The 15,697-nt window shown below is 34.2% G+C and overlaps 1 pseudogene; it reads right to left on the bottom strand.

Moving 5' to 3' along the window:
• Nucleotides 1-5,767: 5,767 nt before the first annotated feature.
• On the bottom strand, nt 5,768-5,866 carry LOC114699815 (annotated as a pseudogene).
• Nucleotides 5,867-15,697: the final 9,831 nt, after the last annotated feature.

The following is a 15,697-nucleotide window of genomic DNA, read 5'->3' as shown; positions in this document are numbered from 1 at the left end:
CTTGTCGATGTCTGCTTGACTTCATGACTTTATCTGATTTTTCTATATGTTCTGTCATATACATAGAATTTTATACCCTATGTTTTCTGTAATCTCTAATTTCTCTTAATCATGGTTTTAATGTTTTTCCTAATTTTTCAATTTTAAATGTAATATCTGAGTACTGACCTCCATACCGTATGTGGATTTGCTCTTTACTTAGGGCTCTCCAGAAAATCAAAAGCCTTCAGCTTTCTTTTTATTTTTAGATGATGTTCTTATGAGGAAGCACACACTACTGTCACATAGAGTAACCTGAAGGAGAGTTTCACAAAGAGATTACTCATCTCAGAACCTCAAGTCAATGAGATGACCTAGGCCTAGAAAAAGTAGAGCTTGCCATCAGCAGAGTCAGTTATATAAATTAGACAAAGGGTAAAAGATATTTGTGACTGACCATTTCTGTGTATGCACAACCATGAAGACAAAATGCTTGGCTAAGGAACATGGCCATTATTATGTTAAGAAAGCCCTTCCTTCTGATGGACCACCACCAGGTATATAACAGTCCAGTTCATGCAAAGAAGCAGTTGCCAAGCATTGCAAAGGTTAGACCCACACACCCAGCATTCCTGACACTAAAAATCATACATTCCTGGGGCAGGGGAAGGATAATTCACTCTTTCCAAAGAACCCTAGTGATTCCACACTCACGTTTTTGATTACTACTTGCTGTTGCTATGCACTTACATGCATTCTTAAACTTTGTTCACCTTCTACCTCACTAGGGCACTCAGCACGTAGTGTACCTATGTGATAAACCATGTGATTGACATTAAGAATATAGAGGAAGTGAAACTGTGCATTTTACAATACAACTTCTCACTCCTACAACTATGTAAGACTATTCTTTACTCCAATTATATCATTACAAGACAAAACAATTTATCTGTATTTTTCTTGGGAAACTTCATTATCTCTAATAATATTTTGAGAAATACCTTTTCATTGCATTAAACTTGATGTCACAGATTTACAAATTTCAATATCCAGAATATTGCCTAGGCTTGTCATCTGAAGGTATGGACTAAAATTAATTGATTTAGTCATTGCCTATCCCACAACTTGAATGGAAACATTATGCATAGAACTCTGACCATATTTGGAAGATGTCAATGACAGCCAGAATGGATACATTTTTGTCCCACTATGCCTGCCTTCACTTCTCCAGGAGCTGTATCATTTTGTTAGTCTTCGTTCAGCATGAGGCAGCCTCTTTCAATCATGATACTATCACAGCTGGAGATTGCACGGCAGTGTTACATAGTGCTTTCTACCACCGTTCATTGTTTTTTGGCAGCTCTTTACCTAAAGATAGTGACTTTTTCATGTTCTAGCTACCTCCTGCTGTTAACTTTCCCATGAACGCATAACCCAGGTGGATACAGCTGTCAACATCTTCAGTTATTTCTGTTTATCTGGACAGATCCCTTGATACAGTATCCATTGTGAACCAGCATGGAGGTGATTATTCCTTCTCATTTTAATGCTATTTCCTATGGAGATATACCAATCAGTGCATCTGTGATCAGCAAATATATATGGAAGCTAGTTCCATACAGAATATATGTTTGACTGATTTATTAGCAATTATTGGAGTAAAATATGTTTTTAAAATACCCAGAAATCTAGCAATTCACAAAGAAAAATATTTAACTTTTCAGTTCAATGATACAATAAATAATATATAATTATATTCATGATGGATATAATTGGGAAATAACAAGATTGAAAATATTTGAACTCAATAAATGTACAAAGTGAATGAAGGTTATTGCTTAATTCCTCCATAACCTGACAGTAAGACCCTATTACTGAATACACCACTTCCTTACGTCATTGAACACTGAAAAATCTAGCTGGTGCCCAACTTAAAACAATGTCAGTAATGCTCAGATAGAAATACTGCCACCTACTCTTACAGTGACCTGCCTTCAAGATAGACAGGTATAATAATAAAACAAATGTTATGGGAATAGCCAACCACTTCTTGATTAATGAGGCACACTCCATGATAGTGAATCCATGCCTGACAATGCTTGATAAGTATTTATTTTTGGCTGATGGAGTATTTGTTTGTTTTGACCTCTGTTTATGCTTTTGTTTTATTTTATGAAAAATAGAGAGAGAACATAAAGTTGAGTAGGTAGGGAGGTGTAGGAGATCTGAAAAAAGTTGGGGAAAGAGATAGAATGTGATAAAAATGAAGTGTATGGAAAAACTTTTTATATAAAAATTAAAAGAGTATATAATAATATCTTTACTGAGGGAAATAATGTTAGTTATAGGAGATTTCAGGAAAGGAATAATTTAGTAAGGTGGTGGCATACACTTCTAATTCCAGCATTTGGGAGGCAGAGGCAGGCAGATCTCTTAGTTTGAAGCCATCTTGGTCTATATAGTGAGCTCCAGGACAATAAGAGAAAACCTATCTTGAAAAACCAATAATAATAATAATAATAATAATAATAATAATTTAATAATTTAATGGATATAGATGAATTGTTTATTATTATTATACTAAGGATTACTGATGATAATATGTACACATCTGGGGTTGATTCTTTACAAAATTACATAGAATGATATTCAAGGACTCCTGTTCTTTTCTCATCTCCTCTCTAAGGAGGAATGTACAAGTTGGGTTATTCTTCATGGTGAGTTTATCATATGTCCTGTTGGCATAAATTCCTTCTGTGCATAATTTATTATGAAATTTTTAATGAAGAAATGTGGAATTTTGTTAAATCCTTTCTCTGTATTTTTTAAGATCATATAGTTGTATTCTTTGTTCTTTTAGTGTTATACCCAAGCTCACTTATTTGTATATGTTGAGCCGTCCTTATATCCCTGGCATGATTCTCATTTGATCATTGCTATTATTCAGCACTGGCTAGTTTTATTCAGAGAAATCAATATCTAGAAAGAAAATGTTTCTAAATTGAACATAAATAAGTTAAATTGTTATTGCATGCAGATGAATAATGTGCTGTGTAGAAAATTCAAGACTCTACAAAGATAGGAATAGTAAGTAAATTCAGTAAAAGTTGAAGAATACAAAGCCAAAATATAGAACTTTGCAGCATTTCTGTATACAAGTAATAAAATTGCTGGGGAGGGGGAATCAAAAACAAAATAAAATAAAACAAGGAAGCAAAGCCAGAGATGCTGCATGTGTAACCTTTAGGGTATTAGGATAGAAAATCTTGAATTTGAGAACAGCCTGGGCTACACTGATTTCTAAGTAACCGAGGGCACATAAAGAGACCCTAACTAAATCTCAGACTGAAAACAGAAAGAAAAGAAATCTCACAGGAAACACACACACACACACACACAAACACACACACACACAAACACACACACACACAAACACACACACACACACACACAAATATAAATCTTATAAATTAATTATTCAAGAGTATTAAAGATCTTAAGAAAAAAATAAGTGAAAGGATAATCTATGTTCATGAATGGAAAAAAAGAATATTTTCATACTATACATTATACATTATATATTACATTATACATTATATATTACATACTATACATTATACATTCAATGTGATTCTCATCAAAATTGTCATGATACTAACAGTTTTAGAGTTTAAAATAATCATAAAATTTGTATGGAGACACAAAATATACAAATAGCAAAGCAATGTTGAAAATACTAGATGAAAACAAATTGGTTAAACTAAAGTCAGAAACAAAAACATGTGCAAAGCAAAGAAAAAATTAACAGAATGGTATGGTGCCAGAACAGGAGTGGTTATTTGCAAAAAAAAAAAATCACTTCAAAAAATAGACTAATAACAAAATATATAAGAAACATTAAGCACTTGATGACAATAAAACAAATAATTTAATTAAAATATAGGTAATTTTTTCAAATGCATTTCCAAAAGATACAAAAGATCAACAGACATTTGAAAATATTTAATGCATATAATATTCTCAGAGACATAAGTGGAATCACAAATATACATCACCTAAAATCTACTTCATTTGTGACTATTAAAAGATAAAACTAATGTGTTAGTAAGGACTTGTAAAAATGATAAACTTTCCACATGGTTATTGTTACTATAAATTAGTGGAGTCAATTTTAGACAATAGTGTAGAAGTCTCTAAAAAACTAATAAAAAGAGTTGTACAATTGAGAAACTCCTTTTCTGGGCATAAACTTAAGTAGAAATCATTATGTGGGTATTTCTCCACTTCCATATTCACTCAAGTTTTACTGACAAACGCCATAATATGGAAAACTTATAAATATAAATTAATGGATGAACAGATGTTTAACATTTTAGATGTGCACAGCAAAAACTTTACAATTAAAAGGAAGAGAATCATGTTTCAAACAACAGCTACAATTGTAGAGGATACTATGTTAAGTGAAGTAAGCTAGGCTTAGAAAGAAGACAGAGAATGATCATAATGCTATGAGGATCCTAAGAATGTTAAATTCATTGAAATAAAGACTAGAAAGAATATCCCTGGAGGGATGAAGGAGGAATGGGTTATTGTTAGACAAGCTTGTTAACTTCTGGTATTCTTTTATACAGTAAGATGACTGTAGTTAACAATTTGTATTTCAAAACTGCCAGAAAAAAAATAATTGCAAATGGTGTCATCACAAAGAAAGTGTAGATTTTTAATATTATGGAAATTTAGAAGAATAAAAGTATTCTATCATTATTTAGTTCTCCCCTAGGATTTATAATTTATCTAGACACAGGTTTTTAATTCCTTTAACACTGCCTGGTATGGGATCCATTAAAGAGTGGGAGATTAGATCAAATCAGAAAGTTGTTGGTTACCCCAATAACATTAATGCCACTATTGCAGCAGTAGGCATAACTTGGCAGTCCAGTAACTGCTCTAATTTGCCTGTTTCACAAGCAGTTGAGATTAATGACTACTATTCTTTTCCTACAGCTTGCATAGCATTTTCGAGCACTGTGAGTTCTACCAAGAAAAGCTTCCTAGTGAGTATTAACTTATTTTTTCACTTGTTTGTTACTCAAATATCTACCATCATAGCATCTTAGCTATCAAATTCTGGAGGGTAGCCAAGAGTGTTGGCAATAGCCTATACTGCTTGGGAGTCTATGTCCCCATTGACCAAAAACTCAAAAACAGAGAACCTATTTCTGACTCTAGGGTTTTTACTTATTAGCATTATTAGCATGAGATATCTAGTTGGAGTATTATGTCTCCACTGTGGCATGACTCTATTAGACTGCTTTTTTTTTTGGGGGGGGGGGGGCTGAGACAGGATTTCTCTGTGTAGCTTTGTGCTTTTCCTGGATCTTGCTCTGTAGACCAGGCTGGAACTCACAAGAATCATCCTGCCTCTGCCTCCTGAGTGCTGGGATTAAAGGCATGTGCCACCACTACCCGGCTACACTGCTTTTTTTATGTGTATGTATATATGTATATATTTCCAGAAGCTTCTACAGAAGAAGTAGGTTTCCATATAGGTTTTTCAAAAGGTCTTTAGTGTAGTTATACTACCCCATATACCTTCTTGTACCCTGACCAACATTTCCCACCCCATTTTAACCCTTGCTGTCCCATTATTTCCCTTTAACTCTTTATACCATTGTGCTTTATCATCCTCCATTGATTGCCCATTCCCTCATGGTCCCTTACTAAATTGCTGGCCTCTATGTGTATTCAAAATTGATCACACATTTTTGAAGATTAAAAGCTAACATCAAAAAATATGGAACTTTTGACAAATTTGCATTTCATTCTCGTGTAGGGGCCATGTTAATCTTTTCTATATTATTCTATTTGATATGCAATATACTAAAGCAAGGAATCATTCAATAGTCCTTAAAATATTTTATTGGACAACTACTATATGCCAGACCCTAAATATAAGCAAATCTAAGCAAAAGTGCAGGCTTTTTAAATGGTTCCTGTTCTCACACAGGAATCACAGTATATTGCAATATCTAATTATTCATACATGTGTACAAATAGAAAAGCATGATAAACCTTGATTTGAAAGTAGCTCACAAGGAAACCAAATTATTAACAGAAGAGGAAAAATTTATATTAAGCAAGACCCAGAAAAAATTATTAAAATAACTGTAGCAACCATCAGCATGCATGTACAGCTATAACAAAATTACATAGTAATTTGTCATATATTATACATTTGCATATATACCAATTATACATGACATACATAATATACACACACATGAAATATGCTTAATATATGTGTGTGCCTATGAATAAACATTGTGTGATGAGTAAAGAAGTAATCAACCACGAGCATATGTTAATAATGATTAAAGAGTAAAAAATATTACTGAAAAGGAAAATTCTGGTATTAGTGATATAACAAGCACAAGTTTTCAACTAATCTTTTCCTTTTCAATCTAAAATTCATTATCAAAGCCGATAATGAGTCCATCTGAGACATAAACCCTCATTTGAAATCCACTCAACTTTCTTACTAGTGTGTTCCCAATCTTTTGTCTAGAAGAAACAGCTGAAATGAGGACAGACATTTTAATTCTCAAATTTCAAGTCATTTTGGAATAGATGCTACAGGTAAACCACCATGACTTAATTCCACTCTCTTTTCTCAAAAACTTTCTTAGTTTAACAACTCCCACTGCGGTTATTCCATATTCAATTGACGTATGCATACTTTCTTTACTTCACCCACTTCTACTTTCCTGTACATCACTTATAATCCTTGGTATTATTTATGTGGTTTGCAGAAAAGTGCTATATAGTGACTTGGGATTGAAGAAAATTATTTAACATCTGTGCTTCATTTTCCACTTCCCCATCTGTAAAACTTGATGTCATAATATTTATCCAATCCTGCACAGGAGTGATATAAGAATTTACTCATGTTGGTAAGGAACATTTAGATGCAAGGCACAGCAGAAGTATAAAATGCTGCTATTATTTTCTGACAGTCCAGTCAAGCTCTATAAATAATGTGGTCAGGCCCTGAGAACCATATTATTGTCTGTAATGGCTTGCAGGTGAGGCTTAGCCAGTAGACAAGGAGCCCTCATTCTGGAGTCATGTCACTCAGGTTGTGTAAATGTCATCATGAACATTTTGTAAGAGCAGCCTTTTCAACTCCTTAACTAGGAAAATTAAGATTATAGTTTTCCAACACCAAAGAAAATGAACTGTGGTGAGGGCATAGACTTCATTGTATAGAAAGATTTCATTAAGTGGTTTTTGAGGTTTCAGATTAAATGATTTTCTTGTATGCTGTCAGGAGAAAATAAAAAGAACAAATGTATATGAAAGTGACTCTTTCAAACAGGCACACACAGTGGGATTGTAGCCAGCCAAGGACCTTGGTGAAAATGTACACATCTATGGGGAAAAAGAGAATCAGACTAACAGCCTTTAATATACTTTATGTGGAAGAAGTGTGTCCAGCCCCTGTGTTTATTCATCTTTACAATGCAGTCTGATTTTTAGATTTTTTTTGAGTATTTTATACATAAGTGATGTGTTTACATCATTTTGACCTCATCTGCTCTCCCTACCAGCTCCTCCCATGCCCACCATTCCTTCTCAAATTCATGATTTCTGCTTCTTTAATTGTCATTGTTACACGCATATATATGTACGCAATTAAACTCAACTCATTTTACAATCCTCGCCTCTTTCTTCTACACCACAAGTATCTTCCAGTTGGGAATGGCTAAATCTAATCAAGTAGTATAGTCATACAAATATTTAACCCAGATACTTTGTATGTGTGCTATTTGTCTTAAATACAAATTTCTTAATTCATCTCAACTATACTTGAGCTGAAGAAAACCTAAATGATTGAGTTTGAACAGTCTAGAAACTGTTAAGCTACACAATTGTCAGGAATTTAAATAATCTAAATACAAAAATGTTTCTGCCTATTAGCACTACATTGTCCAAAGAGAAGACTGGATTTTTGGACATTTACAAGAATTTTAAAATGAATTTATAACACATGGGGAAAGAGATGAATTTAAAAATGGTAGAGGAAGTAAAGTGGCACAAATGGATTCCTTACTTTGAATAGTAGGAAGTGTAAAACCAAACACACAAACTCAGAACAGCATTTTAATTGATTTTAGAAAACTATACTTCACTGTTGTATGACATGGAAAATCAGGTAATTAACGGAGTTACAATACTGAATGTATGGTTACATGTTGGGAGATCCAGCTGAGAAAGACCCCCTTCTGCGATTCCTTTTAGCTTCAAAGTTTTAGTATGGGCAAATGTGGTGATATTTTATTTGTGCTCTAACAAATAAAGCTTGCCTGGGGATCAGAGGACAAAGCCAGCCATTATATTAAACACAGATGTCAGGCAATGGTAGCACATGCCTTTAAGCCTAGCATTCAGAAGGCAGAGATTCAACTGGATCTCTGTGAGTTCAAGACCATACTGGAAACAGAGCCAGGCATAGTGGCACATGTCTTTAATCCCAGCACTAGTTAACCATAGAGGTCTGGAGGTCTGGACATACAGACAGGAAGTGATAGAGCTGGGTGGAAAAAGGAAGTGATGTAGATGGGCAGAGAGAGGAAATAAGATGGCAAGGCACAGAAAGGTGTATAAGGCATGAATATATAGGAAGTAGCTCTCTTGGGCTGAGGCTTTCCTAGCGGTAAGAACTTATGGCTGGCTTATTCTATTCCTCTGATCTTTCAGCTTTCACCCCAATATCTGGCTCCAGGATTTGTATTAATAAGACTGTTTAGCAATTCGTGTTTCAGCCAAATATATTTTCATTAAAATATCAAGGGAGAATTGTATGAGGAGGGATTGGAGAAAAAAAAAAAACTTTACAATGAAAACCTATCTTGGTGCTTTTCTAATGTAGAAATGCATAAACTCTTCATCTCTATACAGAAAGTAAGTATAAATCTTCACAAAATAAAAGAGAAAAAATCATCTGAAAATTCTATAACCCTGATAGACTTTTACAATCCAGATGGAACATGGCTGGAAGAACCAAAAAATGCCCTAGGGAGTTTATGCTTAAATGTAAATACTAAAGATAATTGTGATATATTGAACTTCATAGAAAAGGTAAATTATAAACAAAGGTAAAAGCATATTCATTGGCTACTTTGAGTTAAACAATGTAAGACAATATGAGAGACTATAAAGTTCATACCTCAACTTAGATATAATCTCAGGGATGCTGTCTTCACAAACATCTTTGATCATTTCACCTAACTCGAAAATTAAAATACAAAATTTCATGCTCCAGTTCTACCTCCTTTCTGTAGCAGAAAGAAAGAAAGAAAGAAAGAAAGAAAGAAAGAAAGAAAGAAAGAAAGAAAGAAAGAAAGAAAGAAAGAAAGAAAGAAAGAAAGAACGAAAGTGCTCCTTTCCTAAGCACTCTTCTGTCCCTAGTCTTCACCACTCCATTAACCCACTTGTCATGAATTCAGGGCCGACTGTGAGGAAACTGACAAAACTTAGTAGCTTTAAGAGAGCAAGAGTAATTTTCCCCCTTCGTTTTATGTCTTGCAAGCATTTCTTTCACAGACATTTTTGTTTTGTTTTGTTTATTTATTTGTGTGTTTTTGTTAGTAAATAAACTTCTCTGGCTTGCTTTTTCATTAAGGAGAAATGAGCTGAGTGTTGTACTCACCACTTCATTCTCAATATTTGAAACAGTGCATATGAATAGTGTTCAATAGGGTTCAATAAATATTAGCTGACTGAGCCCTGAACTATGGGGACAATACTTCTTTGTGACATCTTAAACTTCTTAGAACTTATGACATGATTAGCATCTACTGTCCCAGACACCTGTCATAGGGATGTCCTTGTTTTCCCCATAAAAGTGCAAAGATGCATACACAAGAAAACAAAGTATAAAGTATGTGACTTATGAGTTCAGGTCATGACAACCTTCTCTGTATTATCTGAGTGAAGTGGTTAAATTTGGTTCTTAATTGCTTAATTCCCTTTCTGGTAAATGTTTCCATTTTGGTCATGTCATACAGCAGTTTATTAAAACATCAGGCCATTAATCAATTTGTCCATGAAACTATGCTTCATCAGTAGGTAAAAATTTAAATAAACTATAATGTTTTGTTACAATATCCATATACTTGATAGGGAAAGAGATACTTAAAGAAATAATGAAAATTTGTTATGTCATATTGAACATAGAAACACTCTGAAATGTGTATTGAATGAATATCAAATGGCTTTTTAATATATAATTTCAATTCTGACCTAACTTTGCTAATGTTTAATCAACATTTATAACTCAAACATGTATTACTAGATATGCATAATACAATTCATTTTTAAAATTAATTCTTTTCTTCATAAAATGTTCTTTAGTGTTATTTAATTTCTTTCTTTCATTCTTTCTTTTCTATACTATTTCTTCTCCTCATATTTTCTTTCTCCCCTGTCTCTCTTTCTGTTTTGTCCCCTATCCTTCTCTTCAATTCTTACTTCTGAGCCTCTTTCTCCACCCCCCCATTTAAGACAAAAGTTTCACTTTGTGGTCCAGACTGACTCTGAACTTCCCAATATATGATGCTATTGCCATGGACCTCTGTGTGGCTAAATTTGAATTTGAAGTGAACAAAAGCTTCAGAATTATTAAAGTGTGGAATTTCAGGTATGTGTCATTGTATTTGTTTATAATACTTAATTTTAAATGTAGTTTTAAAAATCATTTATAAAACTTTAAAGCTCCTGAAATCACATTGCAAGTTAAACATCATCTGTTAAAAAAATAATTAATTTATATAATTACATATATGTTTATATATAACTTATATAAAATTATATAAATTTATGTGATATAAAATTATATAAGCATAATAAGAATTATTTATTTGGTTAGTTTTTTATTTTTTAGTGGCTTTGAAGCTATTTATCAGTGTAGCCCACTGAATCACAGGATGACTGGAGAGGCAAGAGTTTCCTTCTTTATTATGTTGAGGTAACAGATATTAACTTAAACATATAAACTTACAGAGGTACAATCACCGGACATAAAACTAAAAAAAAATATGAGCAAAAAGCTTTGATGATTTATGAATTTCATTTCTTCTATAAAATTACATCAATATTAATCACCAAACAGATGACTGATTTCCCAGTCAGTCACTGGGAAAAGATTTATGAGCTATGAACCAAGAACTACCATTGAGTCACAGAAACACACAATATAAAACTGCACTTCAATTTGTATGGAGACTTTCAGGGTAATGGATTACACATCATACCTAGGGACTACATCAGTTACATATCAGTAGTGCTCACTGTATTTTCAGATGCTTGGGCATGTGCTTATTACATTATCTGCTTGTGAAGTGGAAGCAGAGGTTTACATGGAGCCTTGAACTATATCATTATTGGAGACACTTTCTGCTTCATGAGCAGAAAATTAATGTGAAGTGTTTCCAGTTCGCCAAGCAGATAAGAGGTCATTTGAGTTTTCATGATTTTAGCTAACATCATCTTTGTCTAGAGAATCAGAATTTACACATGTGGATTCCCAGGCAAACATACGTTAAAATATTTATTGAACTGAGCATCATTCCCAAGTGCCCCTTTAAAAAAGCTTTCAATTACACAAGAGGTCATCAATGGGTACATATGAAGTAGGGTATTAAATCATCAATGAACATCTTAAAGTCCTGATGACTTGAGGCCCAAGGCAATGCCCACCATGTCCTCATTAAACAAAGCTACAAATGACTTGACTGACTACCTTATCCTTGGCATACAAGCTTCCTTTCCCTCTTGCCTCTCTTTCAGAGAGCTACAACAATTTCTGGAGATGCTGGTGGGATTGGTGAATCAAGGATGAACTCTCTCACTGGCAAGGGGGTGGTGATTAAAAGCAAAGCCTGAAGCTTGCGAACATCAAAATATTTTAATAGTAAAATTATATAGATATCTACACCGCATTTTAGCTTTAAAGAACTATGATGCAAAAAACTGATTGTACACTCCTTAGTGTCTCTCGGCTCCCACTTCCAATGCCACCACCGCCACACATACATATTTTTGCTTCCACTCTTCCTCTACCCTTTCAGTAATATTTTCCTTGATCCTAATTCACTTTTGTACCATGATCTGTTTCTGTGAAGAGAAAAAAAAAATTGTCTGATAAACTAACTCAGACAATCATAACATTCTTAATATTACTATTATTTTATCTCCAAAATAAATATTAATTTTAAATAAAATTCTTAAACATTGATAATTTACTTCCCTTCAAATGGGGAGAGAAAGTGGGGAATGGATATCACCAAGATATATTGCATACACATATGAAATTTATGAAAACTCAATGATAAAAAGATAAAAATACATCTTACTAAATGACCCTCATTTTGAGAACACAGAAAGACAAGTGATCTATCACTGAATTTAAAAGACATAGTCACAACCCCCAGGAAATATGAACTAACAGAAAGTAGCATATTAACCCATCACATGTCACCCATGGCAATAAAACAAGAACTCCAAGGTGGTGTTGTGGTGCTTTGAGACTGAATTAGGCAGTATCTGGAAACATAAGCCAAATGTAAAGGCTGACTTAAACAGTGAAGACATAAGACAAGTGGACACAAATGTTTAGAGACCATAAACTATTTGAAAAACATTGACAGATAAGTGTAGAAATAAGGGAAATTCTATATACAATGAAATCAGAGATGAGATGATGGAGGGTCTCCACAGGTTCAGTGACTGTGATATTTTAAAAGTTATTTAGAATGCATTCCTACTATTAATAATGTCTGATGACACTATTCCAGGAGAGACATGAACAAACCTCTACTCACTCAAGATATGGAACCAATGACAGACCAGAATACAGATACCATCAAAGTCCAAATTGGTGAACCAGTGATTTTGTTGTGGTTGCTTACAGGAATGTGGGTGGAGAATTTCTTTAGTAGGAGAAGAAATGTCTGCAAGACAGTTGAATTACCAAAACCCCACCCTAGCATCAGGGACAGTTCTTGAAATCTAGAAACATGGAGCATACTAAGGAACTTTTGGCAGCTTTAGGTCTGAACCTCTTCCAAGTAGCTCAGTTGATCTTTGCTTGTTCTAGGTAAATACTCTTGTCTGATCCTCTTCTGGGAGAATCATCTTGTCTGAGACTGTCTCTCAGTAGTCTTTATAGATTATGTCAGTTCGGGGAGGGAGAGACCTAGTGAATCTGCACTGTTTCAGGAACTTCCTGAAGTGGCTGTTTACTTTCTGAGCTTGAAAAGCTTCCCTCCAGGGTCGAATATTTACCTGCCTTTGGATCATGCTGTGTCTTAAAAGTCTTCCCTCCAAAACAGAGGTTTATATTGCATGAAATTTCTACACAACAAGTAGGCATAATGAAAATGTACTGAATGACGTGAGAACTGCTGTCATCCTAGGGGTAGCACATTGCGGTATTGGGTTTTAACATAAAGACAACGAAGAGTCCATTAAGATTTCTTAGCAGAAAAAAAAAAAAAAGAAACTTCTATGATACTCTAGACATGCACTAAAGAATGGAAAGAAAGAGCCTATGATAGTAGCCACATAAGATAGAATGGTGGCTTGTTCATAGGTTAGGACACTAGAGACAGTGAGAAGGGCTGGTAAGTGAATGTAAAAAGATAATGTCAAGGCTGCTTCATATGACTGGATTGATGGTAGTGATATTCATCAAAGGGAAAGCAGATGAAAACCAGATTTAGATTTGCGTCAAGGGTGGGAGGAGGATGCTTAGATTTATTTCTGGTTCTATAGAGCTTAGGAAGCTGTGGAGAGAAGATAACATGTAAATCAAGTGATAAATTTTTAAAGAAGTGAGAGTTCTGGGTTCGAGATAAGAATTTGGGAGTAATTTGCATATTGATAGTGGTGGAAATCATGCACATAGGTAATGCATGAAAGTTTAAAGAGAAGAAGAAAGACAAACTAATGAAGGCTTAAGGTCCTCTGACTTTAGAATGGTTGGTGCAACACTGAAGGTGGGGGGGGGGTCGTCAGCAGAGCAAAGGAATGCTATCAGAGGAGAGTGCCTGCCATGGGAGCATCGATGATGAGTGTCACAGGTCTAGCAAGATGAGGATGGAAACTGTCATTTGACCTGAAGCAGACAAATATGTGGATTCCCTGGTGTTCCCCCAGGTTATTATCCCACCTACATAATTTGCTAGTTGTCTATCCTTGAGTAAATCACACAAACTCCTTTTTTTTATATATACACTACTAATTCCTCATTTGCAAAATAGGAATAAGCATATTACATTTCTCTGAGGACTGATTCGCTCACTAATTATCAGTATTCAGTGCAGGTATGTGGGGATTCCTGAGACCCTTGCAGAAGTCATATAAACCCCAAAGTACTTTCATTATAAAAAAGCAATACATCATTTGCCAGTTAAACTATGTCAACTTGCTCAAACCAGGCTAGCATAACTAAAAATATATTATCATAACTGTATTCTTCTCCTCAATCTGTAACTTGAAGAAAAGCCAGTTTCTTTTAAGGATAAGAGAAATAAGTGAAAAGCAAACACCATTCATTTTATCATATTTCATTTTTCTTTTATATTATATAACAAAATGTATGAATTCAGCCAAGAACTTCACCCTTCAGCAAACTAACATATTCTCAAAGACTAGAACATGGTGCTCTAAAATGTACCACTCATAACAATGTATCTTCAATTCAAAAAATACTGAAACAGATTTAAATGTAACGGTTTATGAAATATTTACCAACTTGATTTCATATTTCACACTAGAAATAACATAAGTGATGATGGAATTTCTTCATATGTTTTCTGGAAAGCAAGACACTGCAACAGATTGATGGAGAAGAAGATATGAGAGCCTAGCTATCATTTGCTAAGCTTAGCATCAAAGAGATTTGATTATATTTTTAATTAGTACAAATTAGTGCCTTCTTCATCCATATTTGGTTTGTGTTAACCAGTCCCATACATTCTCCTTTATCTCATCCTCAAATCTTTAGGCCCCAGTGCCCCTCCTTTCTTTCATATCACACGTGTTTTAGTATTCTCTCTTATTATATTTGTACTTGAGCTCTAAGGTCATAGGTTACCACATAGCTTTGTCATACAAATTTCATTTTTATTAACTATTTTGATGATTCCTCTTTCACCATCATTCCTCTATACGCTTGAAACTTTTTATTCTCATTATTCTTGTCTCTCCTCTCATTATACCTATATTCAATAATACCTCTCCTTTAATGTAACTCCTAATAATGGCTGATTTCTATTTTTCCAGCTTCAGTGTTTATGTCCTACAGGTAAAACACACAAAACAAAAGATGTGAAGGTAAGACCCACATTTGAGAGATTGCATATGCTGTTTGTCTCTTTGGACCTGTGTAATCTCACTCAGTATGTCTGTTCAGTGGAAGATGGGACAGAGTTGTCAACCTGCCTCTGCTCCAAAGCACTGGAAGTATTGAAAAAGAGGGATAGAAAGAGCAGCATTAGGAGGCAGAGGATTGAAAGACATGCTTGGAATACTCTCTTTGAGAAATCAGGAGGCTGTTGAACACATTAACTCATAGAAGCAGTAGCCACATGAACAAGATCAAGCAAGTTGAAATTCCAGAATGAGTAGGGTAGGGTCTCCTGCGGTTTTCATGAAA

This window comes from Peromyscus leucopus, chromosome 13 (assembly GCF_004664715.2).
Source record: "Peromyscus leucopus breed LL Stock chromosome 13, UCI_PerLeu_2.1, whole genome shotgun sequence".
In the NCBI taxonomy this organism is placed as follows: Eukaryota; Metazoa; Chordata; class Mammalia; order Rodentia; family Cricetidae; genus Peromyscus; species Peromyscus leucopus.
The sequence above is the reverse complement of the archived record's forward strand: the minus strand, read 5'-3'. Positions and strand labels throughout refer to the sequence as shown.